Source organism: Ceratotherium simum, chromosome 12 (genome assembly GCF_057802395.1).
Source record: "Ceratotherium simum simum isolate JZ-2026a chromosome 12, ASM5780239v1, whole genome shotgun sequence".
Taxonomy (NCBI): Eukaryota; Metazoa; Chordata; class Mammalia; order Perissodactyla; family Rhinocerotidae; genus Ceratotherium; species Ceratotherium simum.
Window position 1 is genome coordinate 37,821,052 of NC_141911.1, and position 23,687 is coordinate 37,844,738.

Below are 23,687 nucleotides of genomic sequence, written 5' to 3' on the forward strand. Positions count from 1 at the left end.
CCCCCACGGCAGAACCCAAGGCCAAACCAGGGCTTCCGCTCCCGCCCCCGCCGTCTGAGGTTGGTGATTCGTCGACAGCGCCCTCCTGGGCCCGCCCCTTCCGGCTCACTTCGCACTCTCTGATTGGTCACGTCGCGGGGGCTGTAAGGATGCGTATCAGGATTAGAAAGTTGGAAGAACAGGTGGGTGAAAGTTGTTGGGTTCGTTACCTGATGGCCCGATGGCCCGTGAGAAGGATTCTGGAAGCTGAAAGAGTTGTTTGAGAACACTTGAGGAGCACATACTACATTCTTCTGCTGACTGTATTCCAGCCTTAAGAAAGCCCGGGTAAGAGGCAGTTACTTTAGGGCTGAAAGTTTTTCTGCCCCCAAGATCTCCGATTCTTTCTGGGAGTGGATATGGGAGCCAGCTGGAATAAGAGGACGGAGAACGGGAAACGTCCGCCTGGTTTTTTATCAGCTGCTAGAATCTAGGGTTAGGGGCACTTAGTTATTTCTGGATCCTGCAGAAAGATCACTCTAAAGATAGCTTAGTGTTAGAAGCAACTGCAAATACACAATATCTTTTGTGCGTTTGGAATTTGTTAGAAACTTGCACACATTTAAGTTTCAAAAGTTTGACATCCCAACTGACAAATTTTATGTGCTTAAAGCTTTTAGCTAAACCTATAGAGCAAATAAATGGCAAATGGGATCTTACAGCCTTTTTAAACCAGTACAGCAAATATATATTTACTTCTCAATTAGATATACAAATGTTATAATTGTCATTTTCTGAGGGGGAGGCACTGTACTAAGTTCTTTACCTACGTTGTGTCAGTTGATCTGCACAAAAATCCGGGAAGGTAGGCAGTTTGCCATTTTACGGATGAGAACACAGATTCAAGTGGTTAAGTAATTTGCCCTAGCTCATTGAGCTAGTTAGTGGTAGAGCTGGGATTCTAACCTTGGTCTCTGACCCCAAAGGTGCTGCTGAGCATTTGACCTGTCAGACGCCACTTGCCACCTGAGAATTTCTGACTAATGACCATATAGACAAGAAGGCCTGCTGTATGTATTGAGTACACCCCACCAGGATTCTCACAGAAGTGCTGAGGGAATGTTATCTTCCCCCTTGCCATCTGTTCCAGCCAAAGTCTGGAGCCTGATTTCTGCATCCCTCTTCCAAATCTTTAAATCTCTGTTTTACAACCTGGCCTCTTAATACAAACTGCTTTCTTAAAGGGAAATAGGCGTTTTGTTTATAAGCTAAGCTACAAAATTGAAATTGTTTTTAAATTTCCTGATCATTAAATTAATGCATACCCCATTGTTAAATTTCAGAAAATAGAAGAATCAGGAAGAGAAAAGTAACCCTTACTCTACAACCAAGTATAACTACTACTTACTTTTTTGGTACACAGTGTAGTCTTCCTTGGATATACTGCATACATAGATTGTCTCTGTGCTTTCAGCCACACTGTCATTGCCACCTGTAATAATATGCCCTATTCTTTCTCATGGGAAAACCTTTTTCGCCTAATTTGTAAAAGCTTCCTTGATTTCCACCCCCATATCCTTACAGCGCTCATGTTGTGTTATAATCATTTATCTATTTGTCTTTTTAGACTGAGTTCCTAGAAGCAAGCTAAAGTTCTAGAACCATTGGAATAAAGCAAGGGAGGGAAGAGACTGGAATGTCAGATGCACAAGTGGTTTCCCACACCAGTTGTGAATGGGGGTTCATCTATGGTGAAATTTCTGCAGATCAGAGAAATGAGAAAAAAAAAATATATAGTGAGTTTTTCATTTAGTCAAGCTCACTCATTCTTAAGGATTGTGCTTTATTTTGAAATTGTCCATTCTATTTTTTTTGTGTGATGATAGTTACAGAGTAGTTGTTTTCTAAATATTCTTTGGAGAATAAAAAGTTGGTGACTTTATTTGCTCCCATTTGGTTTATTTTATTTCTGAAAACTTTCTTGGCCCATGAAATCCTTAAGTCTAGTAATCACTAAGATAGGAAATGGCCACTGATTTTCACAATCATAATGCTAGCGGGATCCTAATCTACTTGTTTTACTTGCTATGAATATTCTCTGTATTCTTTCTGAATATGACTTAGCCTAAGCCTGAGGGTGGATCTGAGGTTAATGGTGTTTCGAAAATAAGAAATGGTTATAACTGGCAGATGGTTCTAGGGTCGAAAGCAAGCTGTTAGTCATTCTTGATGCAATTTATATAGATAAAATGAAGTTTCTGCTTATTTATTACTGTATTACATGAAAATAGGTAGATGGAATTTTGCTATCCATGGAGGATATGTTTGGATTAGTCTGACTTAAAATAATAAGTTAATGAAATTCATTTGGCACTGTTAACCCTTTGGCATATATCTCCATATCTCTGAATAAATATGTCTGTGGTGGTTTTAAAACATGGCTGCACCTTCTTTGATGCTCTTCCCATAAAAAGATGGACTCCGTGTCCCTTCTTCTTAAATCTGGGTGGGTTTTGACTGATTTGACCAGTAGAATATAGTGAAAGTGATCACAGCCATCACTTGTAACTTCAGAGGCTAGATCATAAAAGGCCATGCAACTCCACCTTGTCTGTTGGAACACTTACCTTTAGAATGTTCAGCCATCATGTAAGAAGTCTGACTACCTGAGGCTGGTGTGCTGTGAAAAAGCCCGAGACATGTAGAGAGGCCTCTTGAAGATACTCTGATTGACAGTCACAGCTGAGCCCAGCCCTTTAGTCACCTCAGCCCAGATGCCAATCATGTGAGTGGAGAGCAGATTCCAGCTTCCAGCCATTGGAGTCACCCTTCAGCCATTTGAGTCTTCCCAACTGAGGCCCTAGACTATAGACCAGAGGTGAGCCATCCTGCTCTGCCTCATCCTAATTCCTAATGGCCAGGAAAATAATCAATAACTAATCTATAGATTAGAGAGATAAGGTGACCTTTACTTAAGCCAGGCTGAGAACTATAATCCAGGAAGGCAGTCTTTGCAAAGGAAGAAAGTGTTGTGGAGAAGCGTGGTTTTTAGTACAGTTTTATACCTTTTTAGAACAAAGAACATACATTAAACATGCCCAGGGTACATATTCAGCAAAGTTTCAAAGAGAGATTCAGTTGCAAATTATCGAGTGAACATGACCCTGATGTCTGGGAAAGGGAACTTGTTTTCATGAGTACTGATATGGGCGTTAACCATACGGGTGTTGTAGGAGGGGAATGTGCATTTTTATCTTCAAAGAGTGTATTCTTCGAGATAATGTTTAATGCATTTTTTAATGTTTAAAGCAGATGTACAATGTATGTTTGATAGGCCATAAGTCAGGCTTTAGTTCAGGCCAGAATGGCTTAGCTTAGTATGTGAAAATTTCTTGTCACTAACCTGAGGAATCCATGAGCTCAAGAGAATTAGAAGACACAAGACACAGCCTGAGAGAAAATATTCATAAAGGACAAATCTGATAAAGGACTGGTATCCAAAATATATGGAGAACTCTTAAAACTCAACAATAGGAAAACAAAAACTCGATTAAAAAATGGGCCAAATACCTTAACAGACCTCACCAAAGAAGATTTACCAATGGCAAATAAACATATGAAAAGATGCTCCACATCATGTATCATCAAGGAAATGCAAATTAAAACAATGGCGTACCACTACACATCTATTAGAATGGCCAAAATTCAGAACACTGACTACACCAAGTGCTGGTGAACATGTAGAGAAAAAGAACTCTCATGCATTGCTGGTGGGAATGCAAAATGGTATAGCTATTTTGGAAGACAGTTTGATGGTTTCTTACAAAATGAAACATACTCTTACCATGTGACCCAGTAATCGCACTCCTTACTGTTGACCCAAAGGAGCTAAATATTTATGTCCACATAAAAACCTGCACATGGATGTTTATAGCAGCTTTATTCCTAATTGCCAAAACTTGAGAACAACCAAGATGTCCTTCAGTAGATAAAATGATTAATAAACTGTGGTACATTCAGACAATGGAATATTATTCAGAGCTAAAAAGAACTGAGCTATCAAGCTATGAAAAGACATGGAGGAAACTTAAATGCGTATTACTAAGTGAAAGAAGCCAATCTCAAAAGGCTACATACTATATGACATTCTGGAGAAGGCAAAACTATGGAGATAAATAAAAAGATCAGTGGTTGCCAGATTGTTGGGGATGGGGAGGTGGGGCAATGAATAGGCAGAGCACAGAGGATTTTTAGGCAGTGAAAATATTATATATCATATTATAATGATGAGTATATGTCATTACACTTTTCTTCAAACCCATAGAATGTCCAACACCAAGAGTGAACTCTAAGTTAAACTATAGACTTTGGGTGATTATGATGTGTCAATTTAGTTCATCCTTGGTAAAAAATGCACCATTCTGGTGAATGATGCTGATAATGGGAGAGGCTATGCATGTGTAGGGGTAGGGAGTATATGGGAATTATCTGTACCTTTCTCTCAGTGTTGTTGGAAACCTAAAAATCCTATGAAAAAATAAAGTAAAAAAAAAAAAAAGAATCCAGAACATAATGAAATGATTGTTTTACTTCACTGAGTTTAGGGTTGTTCTTCATCTGTTCCAGTGAATAGATAGCTGAAACAATGTCTTTTGTCTATGTATTTATATACTCTCTACCTAATCTGAAAAAGGCTTCTTGTTGAGAGTGATTTTTTTTTTTGCCTAGAACTGACTTTAAGCCCAAATAAGCTACCTCAGGTTTTTCTTTTTTAGGAATATGTTGCCTTCAGAGCCTGAGATTGTGCTAACCAATCAAAGAGTTAAATGAATTTTAGATTTAAGGGTTGCAAGAATGCAGGGGAGAGATCTGAGCAGATATTAACAGTATGCTTAATTTTGTGATGTGTCATTTTCTCTCCTCCTCCAAAATGGGAGGGAAAATGGTCTACTATGCACCAAATGAGTGGGGAAGAAAATAAAAGTAGCGCAAGCTATAACACCAAACTTTCAAATCTAAACTTTAAGTATTTTTGCCCATTAAGTTTCAGCTTTACCTACCACATCTTTCAGGATACATTTTAAGCTTCATTGAAGATATCATGGATTATTCATCTCTACCTCCCTATATCTACAGATAAAGCTATAGATACTTATATGTATCACCATATCTCTATATGTCTGTATGTCTCTATATTTATATACATTCTACCTCATCTTAAAGAGACTCCTCTCAAGTATTTTTTGGTAGATAAATACTATAGTTGCATTGATAAATTTTGGTAAATGTAATAAATATATTAAATATTAGAATATGTTTAATATGTTCATCTTGAAATAAAAATGAATTACAATGACTTGGAAAATTTGTTGAGTATTTCGTGTCATTTTTTTCATTCTGTTTAGTGGGTCTTATGATTCAAAGAAAACTATGACCTGTAACCCAATTGTGGTCTGCAGTCTGTTTTGTATGGCCCATGAGCTAAGAACGGGTTTTATATTTCTTTTTTTTTTATTGTGGTAAAATATACATAACATAAAATTTACCATTTTAACCATTTTTTTTGTGAGGACGATCAGCCCTGAGCTAACATGCATGCCAATCCTCCTCTTTTTTGCTGAGGAAGGCTGGCCCTGGGCTAACATCTGTGCCCATCTTCCTCCACTTTATATGGGACGCCGCCACAGCATGGCTTGACAAGCTGTGCCTCGGTGCACGCCCGGGATCTGAACCCAGGCTGCCAGCAGCGGGGTGCGCGCACTTAACCGATACGCCAGGGGGCCGGCCCCAATTTTTAACCATTTTTAAGTGGTTACAATTCAATAGCATTAAGTGCATTGACATTGTTGTGCAACTATCACCACTATCCATCTCTGGAACTTTTTCATCACCCCAAACTGAAACTCTGTACTCATTAAACACTCCCCATTCTCCTTTCCCCCCAGTCCTTGTAACCACTATTCTGCTTTCTGTCTCTGTGAATTTGACTGTTCTAGGTGCTTCATGTAAGTGGAGTCATACAATATTGTCCTTTTGCATCTGGCTTATTTCGCTTAGCATGATGTTTTCAAGGTTCATCCATATTGTAGCATATATCAGAATTTCCTTCTTTTTAAAGGCTGAATAATATTCCATTTTGTGTGTGTGTATATCTATATGTATATATATCATATTTTGTTTATCCATTTATCTGTCTATGGACATTTGGGTTGTTCTCACCTTTTGCCTATTGTGAATAGTGCTACTGTGAACATTGGTTTCCAGCTTTTGCTTATTGTGAATAATGCCGCTATGAACATTGGTGTACGTACCTGGAGGGTGAGGTATGGATGTGATCCTTCTCCATTTCTTTTGGCTCTGACCACAGAGCCCTCCTTTTTATCCTGTTGTGGTGTCCAATGCTGCTATGTACATTGGTGTACAAGGGAAAATGGGGAATTGTTAGTTCATTGGGTATAGAGTTTCAGTTTTGCATGATGTAAAGAGGTCTGGAGATTGGTTGATGACAATGTGAATATACTCACTGCTTTCAATTAGGCTTTTACATTTTTAGAGTTGTAAAAAAAAAAATCAAGAATATTTAAAAATATTTACTATCTGGCTTTTTATAGAAAAAGTTTGCCAACACCTAATTTAGAGTATATTTTAAAACTTTTATAATGAGTTCTTATGAAGTTGCTGAATGAATCTTAACATAAAGTTTATTCATTTCTTCGCTAGAAACATATTTAAATTTTAGTAGACTTTCTCACACTGCATATTTGGGAACTCTAGTTGTTTGGTCCCCAAACCAACATTGAAAAATCACTATTTTGTTTTTGTTGTTAAGCAAGAGTAAGATTCACTGATTTAAAAGCAAGATTCACTGATTTTAAAGCGATCCTGCAGTAAATTCAGAGTAATAGGGCACAAAAGTTCTTTTCTTTAGAGCCAGGATGGAATGAAGGAAAAGGCCCTAACATGTATAACTGGGTATGTAGAGGCTGGTGGCACTGTCATTTTCACTTTTGATCTGCTTTTCTGATTCCTCTCTAAGCAGCCTGTGTCCTTTGAACCCTAGCATGTCCCTAAGACAGAGATTCCTAAACTTTCTAGTTTCTTGACACCCTTAGAATCTCAGTAATTTTTTCCTGGCGTCCTTGAGCCAAAGAAATATCTAATAGTTCCATTTATTAAGTAATTATGTCCAAACAATCTAATCATAGGTATTCATGTAATGTCTGACAGTTGTTTCTGTGTTTCTCTCAAAAACTTAAAATATCTCACAGTGCCACTGTGAGTTTGCTCCTGAGCCCTGTGGCCCCCCAGCACACAATTTGGGAATTGCAGTCCCGGGGTCTTTTACTTGTGTTTCTGACTTCGACTTGCCTTTGTCCTTGGCCTTGCTTCTTGTCTTATCCCAGATACTATTCCCCACATTTCCAGGGCTTGACTAACAACTTCTGATAGCTTTCTTTGCTTACAGATTTAATTTTCATATTCTTTTTTTTTTTTTTGGTGAGGAAGATCGGCCCTGAGCTAACATCTGCCAATCCTCCTCTTTTTGCTGAGGAAGACTGGCCCTGGGCTAACATCCATGCTGATCTTCCTCCACTTTATATGGGACGCTGCCACAGCATGGCCTGACAAGCGTGCGTTGGTGCGCACTCAGGATCCGAACCAGCGAACCCCGGGCCACCGCAGCAGAGGCAGGCACTTAACTGCTTGCGCCACCGGCCGGCCCCCAATTGTTTTTTTTTGTGAGGAAGACCAGCCCTGAGCCAACATCCGATACCAATCCTCCTCTTTTTTTTTTTTTTGCTGAGGAAGACTGGCCCCGGGCCAACATCCGTGCCCATCTTCCTCTACTCTACATGGGACACCGCCACAGCATAGCTTAACAAGCGGTGCGCTGGTGCGCGCCCGGGATCCGAACCGGCGAACCCCAGGCCGCCACAGTGGAGCGCGTGCACTTAACCGCTTGCGCCACCAGCCCGGCTCCTCATCGTACACTTTTAAGGACAGGTGTGATTAGATTGGGCCCACCCAGATAATCCAAAATAATCTCATCTGAAAGTCTTTAACCTTAATCACATCTGCAAAATCCCATTTGCCATACAAGGTAACATAGTCACAGGCTTTGGAATTTGGACATGGACATCTTTGGGGGGTCATTTTTCTGCCTACGACACCTGGTGATGTTAAAAAAAAATGACACGGAACAAATAATCCTCAACTTTCAATCACTCCACAGCTGTCAGTTTTGTACGTTATATGTTGATATCTAGAGCTGCCTTCCTATGGTGAGTTCAGACTTTCCTACATCCGCTGATAAGTATTTGAAGTCAATTTTTTCATGCTATATAATTATATAGAATAAGGGGAGGAAAATAGTCAAAGAGGGATATAGAGATGAGGGAAAGTTTTATTTTTCCTCCAAAAATGGAAGAAAACAACAATTTGTGAGCATGTTTAAATGCTGGTGGGAAGAAGCCAGTGGAGAAGGAGAGCTGAGTATGGCAGACTGGAAGTTCTCCCCCCCAGATCTGTTCTTGCTGTTTCCCACAGTAAAAGAATTTTAATTAGTCACGTGACCACCCAGTTAGAAACTACGTTTCTCAAACCCCCTTGTAGCTAAAGTTCTGAATAGTGATTAGGTTCCTCCAGTAATGCCCTCTCCGATACTTAGAAGGGAAAATAAGGTGTCCCTCACAGCCGTGGTCTTCTAGCAGTGTTCCGGGGTTCACTGTGAAGAAACTGGTGGCAGTGGCAGCTTCTTGATTTGACTCTCTAAGCCTTGTTCTTAGCAACCAGCTCTGCTACCACCTAATCATACTATCTGGGAAGTCTAGAGGACATGTCTTCACATTGGGGTGAGGGGCAAGAGGGATCTCTGTGGTGGCTGTCTTCTGACATCCAGAGAAGACAGTGGGAAATGCTACCAAAATGGCATTTCCTGATTACAGTGGGAAATGGAATTCTAGAGTGATAGAGGCTTAACTGACAAAGCAAGTTCGGGTGCAGTTAGTACAATGAATCACGGAGAAGGAATAGTAATAGGAGTGTTTTGAAATAAATGGGCAGCCTACTGAGATTCTGCTTTACCTAGTAGAAGGAATACTTCAGGGTCTACTGGGAAGAAACTGACTGGAAACCCTTGTTAGGATTCATGGATTCTTAGTGAGTTCCCACAACTAAGCCAAGTGTATAGATCTGAAGCCTTTCAACAGAGGTGGAGGCTGGGTGCCTTTGAAGAAGAACCCTGCAGTACAGCCATAGATGTATACAGTGTATTTCCTCCCAAGCCTTCCACACAGTGACCTGGAGCTATTTACCCAGAGAACTGTGCACTGGGAAAAGGGAAATACCTAGAACTTCTGGGAGCTGTTACATACTGGCTCTAATTTTACACTGATCCCCAGGAACCCAAAACATCATAATAGTCCACCAAGGTAGGGGCTTATGGATGTCAGATGTTAGATGAAGTTTTGGCCCAAATTCATCTAACAGTGGGTCTGGTGGAACTGCTTACCCATCCTGTGTTTATTACTCCAGTGCCAGGACATATGGTGGGAATACAACCACATACACATATACTTGGTAACTAGCAGAGTACCATTTTGGTTCCCTGTCCTGTGGAGAGAGAGCTATTATGAAAGGAATGACCATCTAGAGTCTCTGGTACTCTTCCCACACAATACACCAATGGTAAATGGTAAGCAGTACTCCCGAGGGGATTGTAGAAAGTACCACTGCCATGAAAACCTTGAGAGAAGCAGGGATAGCGATTCCTACTATATTTGCATAAAACTTTTCTGTTTGACCAGAGCAAAAGCCTGAAGGGCCTTGGAAAACTAAGATTATTGCAAAGCTAACCGATTGACTTGTTAGTTGCAGCTATAGTTTTAGATACAGTATATTTACTGAAACAGATCATCACCCCAGCACCTGACATGCAACTATTGACCTGGCAAATGCATCCTTTTCCATCCCAATCGGTGGGCAAAATCAGAAGCAGTTTGCATTTATATAGCCGAGACGAAGATATATCTTTATTGTATTTTATGAAACATCACATTGGTCCTTTACGTTGATTATTACATTGTCAATTGGATCTAGTGAGCAGGAAGTAGAAAATATATATACCAGAGGGTGGGAAATAAAGTCTGATAGTTCAGGGAGCTGTTGCTTTGGTGAAGTTTCAAGGGATTCAGTGGTTTGGGGCATATTAGGAAATCCCTTCTACAAGGGAGACAAATGGTGGTACCTTGCACCATCCACCATAAAGAAAGAGGCACAGTGTTTGATAAACCTTTTTGGATTTTGGATTTTGGTGACAACATATACCACATTTGGGCATGCTGCACCAACTCATTTGTGAGATAACCCATAAGCTGCCAGTTTTAAGTGGGTTCTGGAACAAGAATGAGCTCTGCAGCGGGTCCAAGCTGGGCTGCAGGCTGACATGCCACTTGGGTCTTATGACATAGCAGATCTGATGGCACTGGAAGTGTGCATGGCAGCAGAGATGCTATTTGGAGACTCTGGCAAGCCCCTGAGCAAACAAGGTTTTGGAGGAAATTCATGCTATAACTGTTTTTCATTTGAAAAGCAGTTCGTAGCTTGCAATCGAGTCCTGGTAGAAATTGAACATCTGACTTTGGGACTCCAAGTGACTAAACATAAACCACCTATCATAAACTAGCCAGTATCTGATCACTGAGCCATAACACCGGGCGTGCCCAGTAGCATTCCATTATAAAACAGAAGTGGCAATTACAATACCTGGCCCTAGCAGGTCCAGAAGGCACCAATAAACTGTAAAAGCAAAAGGCTCAGACTCATGTCTTACTACAAGGTGATTTCAGTTCAGACATACTCCCACCTGAAACCTAAAATATTAGTTACTACAGGTGCTTGATATATAAGATGTGGGGAATTGGAAGGGAGAAAAGAAACAACTAAATAACATAAAACACAGCTGCTACAATCCTCTAAGTTGAAGATTTCAGGAGCTCTGGTTCTGGTGGTTATTCAGGAGAAATGAAGGGAGTATGTGTAGCCAAGTGAGCTGTCCATTAGTGTACATGAATAGTTTGTGATTCTGTAGCTCTTCACCACTGGGGCAGCACCGATGTGGTGCTGACACTTCCAGTTTTCCTCTCCTTCCGGGACCCTGAAAGATTATACTTTGCTGTCCCCCTTGCAGGAGGGACCATGTGGTTCTGGCCAATAGGTTATGAGGGGAAGTCATGTGTATCAGGCTGAAATATTTAATTGCTGGTGTAAGATCCTCTAGCACTTTGTTCCCTTACTTGAACAAATCTTGCTAACTGGAGCAGCTGGAATGATTCTAGATAAGTGAAACCTAGCCTCAATGGGGCCACACTAAATGAAGACAAGGTGCTAAAATTTCCTTGGCATAATGTAGAGAGAGACATTTAAAGACTTTGGAAGTGGGGCTGCTGGAGTGGATTTTTCGCAAGTAGTCCATTCAATCACTAACTCTCTAACTTTATCTCCCCAAAAAGGAGCCTAGAGAAAATTCATTGATAAAAGAAGTGCCATCATTAAACAAACACATGGACAAAGAGAACAGATTAGTGGTTACCAGAGGGAAAGGGGGTTAGGAGGTGGGAAGAAGGGGTAAAGGGCCACATATATATGGGGACTGGCAAATAATAACATACACACCTGAAATTTCACAATGTTATAAACTATTATGACCTCAATAAAATAAAAAATAATAAAAAGAAGTGCCACCATCTTTGGGAAGTGCTTTAGTGGCTGTCATCTGTAATTCTCGCTGCTACTAGGGAACAGTGCAGTTAATATAGGTTCCCTAATTTCAATGAGGGTGGGAGGATCCAGACATGGTATAAGCCCAGTAGCAGTACTTACTGACCAGAGGAAAAGTGATTGGAGTTAGTATAAAAGTCAGTAGGCCTCATATAGAAACGCATGGCTTCAGGATGGTAGCTCACTGAGCTGGGAGTCTTTGAGCTGCTAAGAACTGTAAGGGATCTGAGATGCTTTACCCTGTTTGCAAGCTAACCACTTAGCCTGCTGCAGTTTCATAGATGCTGACGTAAGACGTAAGACATCTGGGTCAGAGACAAGGGACTCTTCTACTCATAACACAGTAGGCAGTATGAGCTTCATGTTTGTATCAGTTCCCCTTGCCTCCCAAGTCCCACGGGGTGAGGTGGAGAGGCTCAGGTGTATGCTGGGCAAAAGTGGGTTTTCATCATATCTGAGGAACTCCAAGCTTAGAACACTTCAACCTTTTATAATGACCTGCAAGCAAACCTGCCCAATCTTTGCCTGGGAGGGAAACATTGTCTTTTTTTTATTGTGGTAATATTGGTTTATAACAGTGTATAAATTTCAGGTGTACATCATTATACTTCTATTTCTGCATAGATTACATCATGTTCACCACCCAAATACTAATTACAATCCATCACCACACACATGTACCTAATCATCCCTTTCACCCTCTTCCCTCCGCACTTCCCCTTTGGTAACCACCAATCCAATCTCTGTCTCTATGTGTTTGTGTGTTTGTTTTTTTGTGAGGAAGATCAGCCCTGAGCTAACATCCATGCCAATCCTCCTCTTTTTGCTGAGGAAGACTGACCCTGAGGTAACATCTATTGCCAATCTTCCTCCTTTTTTTCCCCTTTTTCTCCCCAAAGCCTCAGTAGATAGTTGTATGTCATAGTTGCACATTCTTCTAGTTGCTCTATGCCGGACGCCGCCTCAGCATGGCCTGACAAGTGGTGCGTCAGTGCGCGCCTGGGATCCGAAGCCGAGCCGCCAGTAGTGGAGCACGCACACTTAACAGCTAAGCCATGGGGCCGGCCCCCTGTTTTTGTCTTCTACTTATGAGTGAGATCATACAGTATTTGACCTTCTATCTCTGAAGTATTTTGCTTAGCATAATACCCTCAATGACCATCCATGTTGTTACAAATGACTGGATTTCATCATTTCTTATGGCTGAGTAGTATTCCATTGTGTATATATACCACATCTTTATCCATTCATCTCTTGATGGGCACTTAGGTTGCTTCCAAGTCTTGGCCATTGTGAATGATTCTGCAATGAACACAGGGGTGCATGCCTCTTTACATATTCATGTTTTCATGTTCTTTGGATAAATACCCAGCAGTGGAATAGCTGGATTGTATGGTAGTTCTATCTGTAATTTCTTGAGGAAGCTCCATACTGTTTTCCGTAGTGGCTGCACCAGTTTTCACTCCCACCAGAAGTGTATGAGAGTTCCCTTCTCTCCACATCCTCTCCAACACTTGTTATTTCCTGTGTTGTTAATTACAGCCATTCCGATGGGCATGAGATGATATCTTATTATAGTTCTGATTTGCATTTCCCTGATAGTTAATAATGTTGAACATCTTTTCATGTGCCTGTTGGCCATCTGTATATCTTCTTTGGAGAAATGTCAATTCAGGTCTTTTGCCCATTTTTGATTGGGTTGTTAGTTTTTTTGTTGTTGAGATGTATGAGTTCTTTATATATTTTGGAGATTAACCCCTTATCAGATATATGGTTTGCAAATATATCCCAATTGTTAGGTTGTCTTTTCGTTTTGTTGATGGTTTCCTTTGTTGTGCAGAAGATTTTTAGTTTGATGTAGTCCCATTTGTTTATTTTTTTCTATTGTTTCTCTTGCCAGGTCAGACATGGTACTTGAAAATATGTTGCTAAGACTGATGTCGAAGAGCATACTTCCTATGTTTTCTTCTAGATGGTTTCAGGTCTTATATTCAAGTCTTTAATCAATTTTGAGTTAATTTTTGTGTACGGTGTAAGGTAAGGGTCTACTTTCATTTTTTTTGCATGTGGCTGTCGAGTTTTCCCAACACCATTTGTTGAAGAGACTTTCCTTCTCCACTGTATGTTTTTGGCTCCTTTGTCAAAAATTAGCTGTCCATAGATGTGTGGGTTTATTTCTGGGCTTTCAATTCTATTCCATTGATCTGTGTGTCTGTTTTTGTGCCAGTACCATGCTGTTTTGGTTACTATAGCTTTGTAGTATATTTTGAAATCAGGGAGTATGATACTTCCAGCTTTGCTCTTTTTTCTCAGGATTCCTTTGGCTATTCAGTGTCTTTTGTTGTTCCATATAAATTTTAGGATTGTTTGTTCTATTTCTGTGAAAAATGTTGTTGGAACTATGATAGGGATTGCATTGAATCTACAGATTGCTTTGAAGTATGGACATCTTAACTATGTTAATTATTCCAATCCAACAGCATGGAATATCTTTCCATTTCTTTGTGTCTTCTTCAATTTCTTTCAGTAATGTTTTATAGTTTTCAGTGTACAGATCTTTCACCTCTTTGGTTAAGTTTATTCCTAGGTATTTTATTCTTTTTCTTGCAATTGTAAATGGGATTGTCTTCTTAATTTCTCTTTCTGCTGCTTTGTTGTTAGTGTATAGAAATGCAACTGATTTTTGTATGTTGATTTTGTATCCTGCAACTTTACCATATTCATTTATTATTTCTTTTTTATTTTTAATTTTATTTATTTTTTCCCCCAAAGCCCGAACAGATAGTTGTATGTCATAGCTGCACATCCTTCTAGTTGCTGTATGTGGGACACGGCCTCAGCATGGCCAGAGAAGCGGTGCATCGGTGCACGCCCAGGATCTGAACCCAGGCTGCCAGCGGCGGAGCGTGAGCACTTAACCGCTAAGCCACGGGGCCGGCCCATCATTTATTATTTCTAAAAGTTTTTTGGTGGATTCTTTAGGGTTTTCTATATATAAAATCATGTCATCTGTGAATAGTGACAGTTTCACTTCTTCCTTTTCAATTTAGATCCCTTTTATTTCTTGTTCTTGCCTGATTGCTCTGGCTAGGACTTCTAATACTACGTTAAATAGGAGTGGTGAAAGTGGGCATCCTTGTCTGGTTCCTGTTCTTAGAGAGATAGCTTTCAGTTTTTCACCATTAAGGATAACATTAGCTGTGGGTTTGTCATATATGGCCTTTATTATGTTGAGGTACTTTCCTTCTATACCCATTTTATTCAGAGTTTTTATCATAAAACTCTGGATGCTGTATCTTATCAAATGTCTATTTCCATGAAAAGAGGGTAACGGATAGAAACGCACAAAAAAGAGGTTAGATATAATATAAAAAAACACAAAATGTGGGAGGAGGGGAGTAAAAGAGTAGAGCTTTCAGATAGAGGTCAAACTAAAGAGACCATCAACTTAATATACATTGCTATATACTTAGGTTACTATATATGAACCTCATGGTAATCACAAACCAGAAACCTATGATAAATACACAAAAAACGAAGAGAAAGGAACCCAAACATAATACTAAAAAAAGCCATCAAACCACAAGGGAAGAGAGCAAGACGAGAAGAAAGGAAAAGAAAAAACTACTAAAACACCAAGCAAAAAAATAAAAAAATGGCAGTAAGTACATACTTATCAATAGCTACTTTAATTGTCAATGGACTAAATGCTCCAATTAAAAGGCATAGGGTGGCTGATTGGATGAAAAAAAAGACCTATATATGTGCTGCATACAAGAGACACACTTCTGGCCTAAAGACACTCACAAACTGAAAGTGAAGGGATGGAAAAAGATACTCCATGCAAAAGGCAATGAAAAGAAAGCTAGGGTAGCAATACTCATATCAGACAAAATAGACTTTAAAACAAAAACTGTAACAAGAGACGAAGAAGGGCACTTCATAATGATCAAGGGACAAATCCAACAAGAGGATATAACAATTATAAATATCTATGCGCCCAACATAGGAGCACCTAAATATATAAAGCAATTATTAACAGACATAAAAGGAGAAAGAGACAGTAACACAATAAGGGTAGGGGACTTTAATACTCCATTTACACCAATGGATAGATCATCCAAACAGAAGATCAATAAGGAAACATTGGCCTTAAATGACACACTAGACCAGATGGACTTAGTAGATATATACAGAACATACAAAAACCGAAGAATACACATTCTTTTCAAATGCATGTGGAACATTCTCCAGGATTGATCACATATTAGGCCACAAAACAAGTCTCCATAAATTTAAGAAGATTGAAATAATACCAAGCATCTTTTCTGACCACAATGGTATGCAACTAGAAATCAACTATAGGAAGAAAATCAGAAAAGCCACAGATATGTGGAGATTAAATAAAATGCTACCGAGCAAAGATTGGGTCAACAAAGAAATCAAAGGAGAAATCAAAAAATACCTGGAGACAAATGAAAATGAAAATATGACATGCCAGAATTTATGGGATACAGCAATAGAGGTTCTAAGAGGGAAGTTTATTGCAATACAGGCCCATCTCAACAAACAAGAAAAATCTCAAATAAACAATCTTACAGTGCACCTCAAGAAACTGGAAAAAGAAGAACAAAAAAAAAAAAGCCCAAAATCAGTATAAGGAGGGAAATAATAAAAATCAGAGCAAAAATAAATGAAATAGAGACTAAAAAAAAAAATAGAAAAAATTAATGAAACCAAGAGCTAGTTCTTTGAAAAGATAAACAAAATTGACAAACCTTTGGCTAGACTCACCAAGAAAAAAAGAGGGAAGGCTCAAATAAGTAAAATCAGAAGCAAAAGAGGAAAAATTACAATGGACATCTCAGAAACACGAAAGATTATAAGAGAATACTACGGAAAGCTATATGCCAACAAATTGGATAATCTAGAAGAAATGGATAAATTCTTAGAATCATACGACCTTCCAAAACTGAATCAAGAAGAAATAGAGAAGTTGAACCGACCAATCACCAGTAAGGAGATCAAAACTGTAATCAAAAACCTCCCCCAAAATAAAAGTCCAGGACCAGACTGCTTCCCTGGTGAATGCTACCAAACATTCAAAGAAGACTTAATACCTATCCTTCTCAAACTCTTCCAAAAAATTGAAGAGGAATGGAAGCTTCCTAACTCATTCTGTGAAGCCAACAATACCATGATACCAAAACCAGGCAAAGACAACACAAAAAAAGAAAATTACAGGCCAATATCACTGATGAACATCAATGCAAAAATCCTCAACAAAATACTAGCAAATCATATACGACAATACATTAAAAAGATCATACACCATAATCAAGTGGGATTTATTCCAGGGATGCAGGGATGGTTCAACATCTGCAAATCAATCAACGTGATACACCACATTAATAAAATGAAGAATAAAAATCACTTGATCATCTCAATAGATGCGGAGCAAGTATTTGACAAGGAAACGTTGTCTTTATTATCGTGGTCAGGAAATGAAACTGCCCTAAAAGGAGACACTATCTCTACTTTCTAAGGCTGTTTAGAGGAGTGACGTCAGCATCATGGCGGAGTGAGCTTCCCCCATTGAACTCTCCCCCTTTAAGACACAACAAAAAAGACATTCATATTCCAACAGAAGCTATTGACACAACACAGGGGACGTCTGCGGCACCCAGGCAGCCGTACACCTGAGGACTGAGGTGCTGGAATCCCCAGAGTAAGTGGAAGGAGGTAGGAGGAATTCCCTTCCTTCCCCAAGGACTGCAACCCAGAGACTGAGACCACCTGGCTCTCAGAGGAGAGGAAGGGGAGGCTTGCTGGTGAAAAATGGTGCTCTCCAAGACCCCTCGCAGCCCGAGGGGATCCCCCTATGGAGGGAGTGGAACTGTTGCAAGGGTAGTTTCAACAAGCCAGCCCCTCAGGAGAGCAGAGAGCGACAGTGAGGCGAGAAACCTCTGAGATTGGGGAGGCAAAAGTAAACGCCCCTCCCCCACCTAGTCCGCCTGACTGGTGCTTCAGCACAGCGGTGCTTCAGCTCAGCCCCATCCCCAGAGGCAGTGGCCTCAGGCACCTGGGCCTCACCAGCAGGGGCAGCGTGACTGCGCCCCACCCCCACAGGCAGCGGCCCCCTAGGTGCCCGGGCCCAACCAGCAGTGGGGCAAGCCTGCGCCCCCACACCAGAGGCAGTTGCAGCTCAGGCCCCACCATGCCACAGCCCCAGCTGCTCCAGCTGGACCAAGCCACACCTCCAGCTTCCCCAGCTCCACTGTGCCATGGCCCCAGCTCCTCCAGCAGGACCGTGCCCCTCCCCCAGCTCCTTCTGTTTGACCATCTGCCCTCCTCTTGGCTCCAGCTGCTTCAGCTTGGCCTGTGCTCAGGCTCCAGCTGACTTGGCGCCAGCAACTTTGGCCCACCGCACTCCAGTCCCAGCTTCTTTGACCCAGCAGCACTCCAGCTCCTCCTTCTTCGGCCCAGTGCACTCCAGTTCCAGCTTCTTCAGCCCAGCGCACTCCAGTTCCAGCTTCTTTGGCCCAGCACACTCCGGTTCCAGCTTCTTCGGCCCAGCGGTGCTCCAGCTCCTCCTTCTTCGGCCCAGCACACTCCAGTTCCAGCTTCTTTGGCCCAGCACACTCCAGTTCCAGCTTCTTTGGCCCAGTGCACTCCACTTCCAGCTTCTTTGGCCCAGCTCACTCTAATTCCAGATTCTTTGGCTCAGCAGCACTCCAGCTCTTCCTTCTTCAGCCCAGTGCACTCCAGTTCCAGCTTCTTCGGCCCAGTGGTGCTCCAGCTCCCGCTTCATTGGCCCAGCGGCACTTCAGCTGCAGCTGCTTCAACCCATACGCACCCGAGCCCCAGCTGCTTCAGCCTAGCTGTGCTCCAGTACCAGCTCTTCCCATGCTCCAGCTCCAGCTGTTCCCATGCTTCCCCCCCAGCAGCCTCCACTCAGCCATGCCTCAGATCAGCCAGGGGCCGACGACAGTGCCCACGGATCGAGGCAGGCCAGAATGCACAGCCCTTGACCCCCACACAGTGGCAGCAGGAGGAAACTGCGACCATATATTTTCACTATGAGGAAAAGTAAGCCAACACCGACAGGCACCATGCAAAAATATATTAAATCTCCAGACCAAAAGGAAAATGACAAGCACCCAGAAGTCAACCCAGAAAGCACAGAAATGTATAACCTTAACAACAGAGAATTCAAAATAACTGTCATAAAAAAGCTGAATGAAATACAAGAAAACACAGACAGACAATTCAGTGAAATCAGGAGTTTCTTCACAAAAGAGATTGAAACTATTAAAAAAAAACAATCAGAAATCTTAGAGATGAAAAACACAATAGAGGAGATAAAGACAAATCTGGAAGCCTTAAGCATCAGAGCTGACAATATGGAGGAAAGAATTAGCAATATTGAGGACAGCAATGCAGAAATGCTCCAGATGGAGGAAGAAAGAGAACTAAGACTAAAAAGAAATGAAGAACTCTCCGAGAAACATCCAACTCAATTAGGAAATCCAACATAAGGATTATAGGTATTCCAGAGGGAAAAGAGAGGGAAAAAGGAGCAGAGAACTTGTTCAAAGAAATAAGGCTGTTTACCATATAAATAGCCTTGAAATGGCAGTCCAGAACAAAAGGTGATAGAAAGCATGCAGAAATGCCATGGGGAATTTTCCCCCAATGAAGATTAAACTAGATAACCAAAACTACTTGATTTGTATCACCAAAAAATTGTACTTTTGGTGAATAGAGGCCTGACTTGAGTCAAATTGACAGAGTTAATTGCTTTCCCTCCCCAAGATAGCTCTTAGACCCAGAGCCATTTTAACCAAAGCAAGGCCTTGAAGAAGGACTCGGAGATAATATTGAAGGTACATTCCATGAATCTTGCCTCAGGTTCATCAAGGAAAGCATGCCAAGGTGAAAGGAAAGAGCCACACTTTATGTTATCAAACAATTGTTTTGAATGAGCACTAATTGCTAAATAATTCTAAATAATGGTTACTGGTCATCTGATTCAACCAAAGTTACACATGGTCAGTGAAACTGGGTGATTTGAGGAGAGTTTTATAGAGGCACTGTTTACAAAGGTTTGGGCAAGGACTATGGAAACCACGTAGGATGATGCAGTAATAAAGCAGAGAGGAGGAAATAGTTACTAGAAGATGAGGATAAAGAGGCTGTGGGGAATGGGCCATCTGAAAAGAGCTATGCCCTTCTGTGGAGGGATGACCTCACCAAGGGAAGTGGAAACGATGTTTCACCTCACTCTCCTCCTTTCCTCTGATCTCGCATTCATGCCCCCTATTAGCCAAACCCAAGTGGAAGCGAGAAGACAAGGGAGCCTGTTAACGTAGTCAAAACAGAGCAGCCTCCTAGGTCACAGAGCACAGCAGAGAAGGGCAGAGGATGGAACTGGAGCGACAAACAGAAGAAATCCAACCCAGCATAACGAAACGGAAAGTATTAAAAATAATACTTTAGCTTAAAATATTCTGATTCCCTGGTGCTTCCATTACTGGCTAACTTTTTTTTTTATTATTATTATAGCAGGGAATGAGCTGGAAATTAGATATTTGGGACAGAAATCTGCTTAAATTGATACGATAAACAGTACTGTTTATTTTTATTCTGCACCTATGTAAATGTTAATGATTTATATTTTACTTCCTGGTGTCCTTCTGAAATTTGCTGATACTTCACTATAATAACTCCTATTTTAACTGCAGAAGATATGATCCATTATTTTTGAATTTGCCCTCATTTTTTTTCCCTCATATTTTTGTGACCACTGAACTGGCCTGGTGCAGATTTGACCCAATTATTTCAGCCATCTTCACATTTGATTCTCATCACTATGGGTTGAATGAACTGTGTGGCCATCTACACTGATTACGAAGGGGCTTGCAATGATAAGATTATCGGCACCATAGCCTGGTTATCCTGCACAGAAACATTCTTCTCAAGAATCAGTTAAAAAAAATCAGCAGAAGGGAAGATGCTGACCCTTTCAAATTCTTTTCCATTTGAATTTTCAGCTACACTGTCACCAGAATTTTTTAAAGCTAATACAGTAGGACAGGTGCCCTGAAATAAGTGCCCTGTGTCTTTGGAAAGAGCAAATGGGTGACAATATCCAGATCTGAAGTTTACAGCATCATCGAACTGACCATACTAGTTATCCTCAGGGATCCCAAAAGCACATGACATATTTTTGGAAAAAGGTGAGGCAAGGCAGAGTGAGAAGAAATTTTGAAACTGAAGACTAGTAAAATTTTATGCAAAATGTATAATACCAAAATGAAGCTTGGTGGTCCAGTTTTCTTTCCAATTATAGTTAATCCTTAAAATTTCTAGTAATGAGATAGTATCTTCTATTGCATTAGCTATACCATTGTCATCTTCACGCATGGCCATAAAGAGTTTCAGCTTTAAGAGGGGCCTGTAGTTTCTTAATCAGATTATTTTAAATTTGGGAGAGAGAGAGTGTGTATGTGTGTGTGTGTGTATACAGTTACAAATTCTTAGATCTAGTGGGGTTTAATTTTTGTTTTTCCCCAAAGATGGTTTATAAAGCCTGACACTTTCTCATTGTGGAAGCATATTGATATGAACTCATATTTCTATTAATAACATTTATATGATTTATTTATTATAAATATTATGTTATAATAATATAATATAATAATATTTACTGTGGAGGCCACGTAATCCAGTTTACTGCTGATTTAAATAAAAAGATTTCTTTAATCTTAACTGGCAACTCTTTCGTCAAGAAAAGGTTAGGAATCTTACAACTTATCTTTCAGCTGCTATTTCATCACTTTTTTCTTTTACTGTTGTTCAATAGGAACCCACTAGTCATGCTTCTCAAGCTTTTCCATTGCAATATCCCTAATGGTGGAGAAGAGTGATTGTGTTTCCCAGGAATCTGAGATAGCGCCTGAAGGTACTACAAGGGAGAAAGTTCTCTCAAGTCTCCTATTTGAAGAATTTATTGGAACTTTGCAATCTAGTCATATCTCTATCTCTATCTCTATCTCTATCTCTATCTCTATCTCTATCTCTATCTATACACACACACATATATACACACATGTAATGTATAAAATTAAAACAAATATATATGCATACATAATTTATTTTAATTTAATTTACCAGTAACTCTGGTAAAATTGTTGCCATTTTTGTCTTGAGGCTTTGAATACATCCTAAGACATTGTCACTTGTTTTATGGACCAAGTCTGAGATGCACTAGGCATGCAGATTTCCTGAACATCTTTCAGTCATCCAACAAATATTTACTGAGTACCTATTATTAATCAGCACTATACTAAGCACTTGAGTTACTATGGGGAACTCAACATCCTGATTTCTGCCTGAACACCTTTATCTGTGCCAGATCCTTGTCTAGAATGCCCAACCCCCTTTCTTCTCACCTATTCAAGTCCTATCTGTGGATCTGTCTTCACATCCTACCTCACTCTGATTTCCTACGGCTCTGAGAAGAGAGACTATTTCTCCCCTGGATAAGTGCAGCTGCCCTTCCTTGGGCACCTAGCAACAAGTTGGCTGAGCAGGAAGGGATATGAGTTTCAAGGCCTCTGGCTGAAACCAGTGCTGATAAACAAATTAACATCCCAGAAAAGAATATTTCTTATACCAGCTAGACTGAATCTCTCAAATCAGTTGAGCAATGATCCCCGCCCCTTTCAACACTTCCATAAATATGCTAGGTGGCAGGGGATCCATGTCTTCTCTTGGAGCACAGTGACAGTGTGGCCAGCTTTGCCCCTCCCAAGCAGTTGGATGGTGAGAACCTGGGGTACCGTGTGTATCTTGTTCACCTCCTGCGGTTTTTTTGAGCCCACTCTGTGTGATACAATGTCCTCGTTGTCCTCAACGAGGGCTATTTGGGCATTTATTCTTACCAAGCTTTATCTTTGTTATATAAATGTTTGCTGTGTCTTTGCAGACAGTGATTGGACGGTCTTTTACTTCATTTAAAAAAAGATCTAGTACAGTGCTCAGCAGGTAAGAGACACTCAACAAATGCCTGATGGGTGGAAGAGTAAAGAGCACACATTTGAATTGTACTATTATGATAGTGGAATAATATCTCTCATGATTCTCTCATACCTCTGTCCAGCCTGCACACCATATGCATTAAGCATGATGCCTAACTCAATAAATATTGAATGAGTGAGTGAATGAATGAATGCTTGAAGGAATAAATGTTAGATGAAGTCCAGTCTTTCAACTCCTATCTCCCCATGATACCTTTTCTGACTGTTCCAGGCCTCAGTGATTACTCTCTATTCTGTATCATTCATTTAGTGGTTAGAATAGGCTGTCATAAACGGTCGGTTGTATTCTATGTTTGCATTCTATCTACTCGACGAAATTGTAAAAGGCTAGGTCTGTTTTACACATTCACTTCTATCTATTATGCCTGGTACAGTGCTTTATAATAGCATGCTCAATACATATTAGTTGTTGTTATAACGAAATCCTAGGAGGAAAAGAAACAACTTCCAAGCTATCTTTCCATTTTGCTTTGACGATTCTTTCTGGTAGAAGGTTCTTGAGGGTGAAGTAATGTTGATAGCAATTTACATGATTATATCGTGTGGGTTTTTGTTTTGATTACATTAAACTAAATGTACTTGAGAGTGAACATAGACTTTTCTCTTGCTATAAGTAAGAAATTAAAAGTAGCTTTTACCATATTTACTGCAGTGGATGGTCAAGGGTGCAGGGAAAGTGTGGAACAGGGAAAGAGCTCTGTACCAGGAGTCAGAGCTTTTCATCAGATGTGTAGATTGGGTCGTCATTTTGTGTCTCTGCTACCTGTGAAATGAGAAAGGAGGTAGTACAATATGGCATCTTGGTTTTTAAGAACTTTAAAAAAAAAA

General features: G+C 40.4%; 1 long non-coding RNA gene across 2 annotated transcripts in view; it reads left to right on the top strand.

Moving 5' to 3' along the window:
* The first annotated feature begins 31 nt into the window (after positions 1-31).
* LOC147915829 (uncharacterized) overlaps positions 32-23,687 on the top strand; it is an 82,807-nt gene continuing 59,151 nt past the window's right edge. For both annotated transcript variants that reach the window (XR_015553809.1, XR_015553808.1), the window contains exon 1: positions 32-327. This is a non-coding gene — a long non-coding RNA (uncharacterized LOC147915829). The remainder of the gene's footprint in view (positions 328-23,687) is intronic.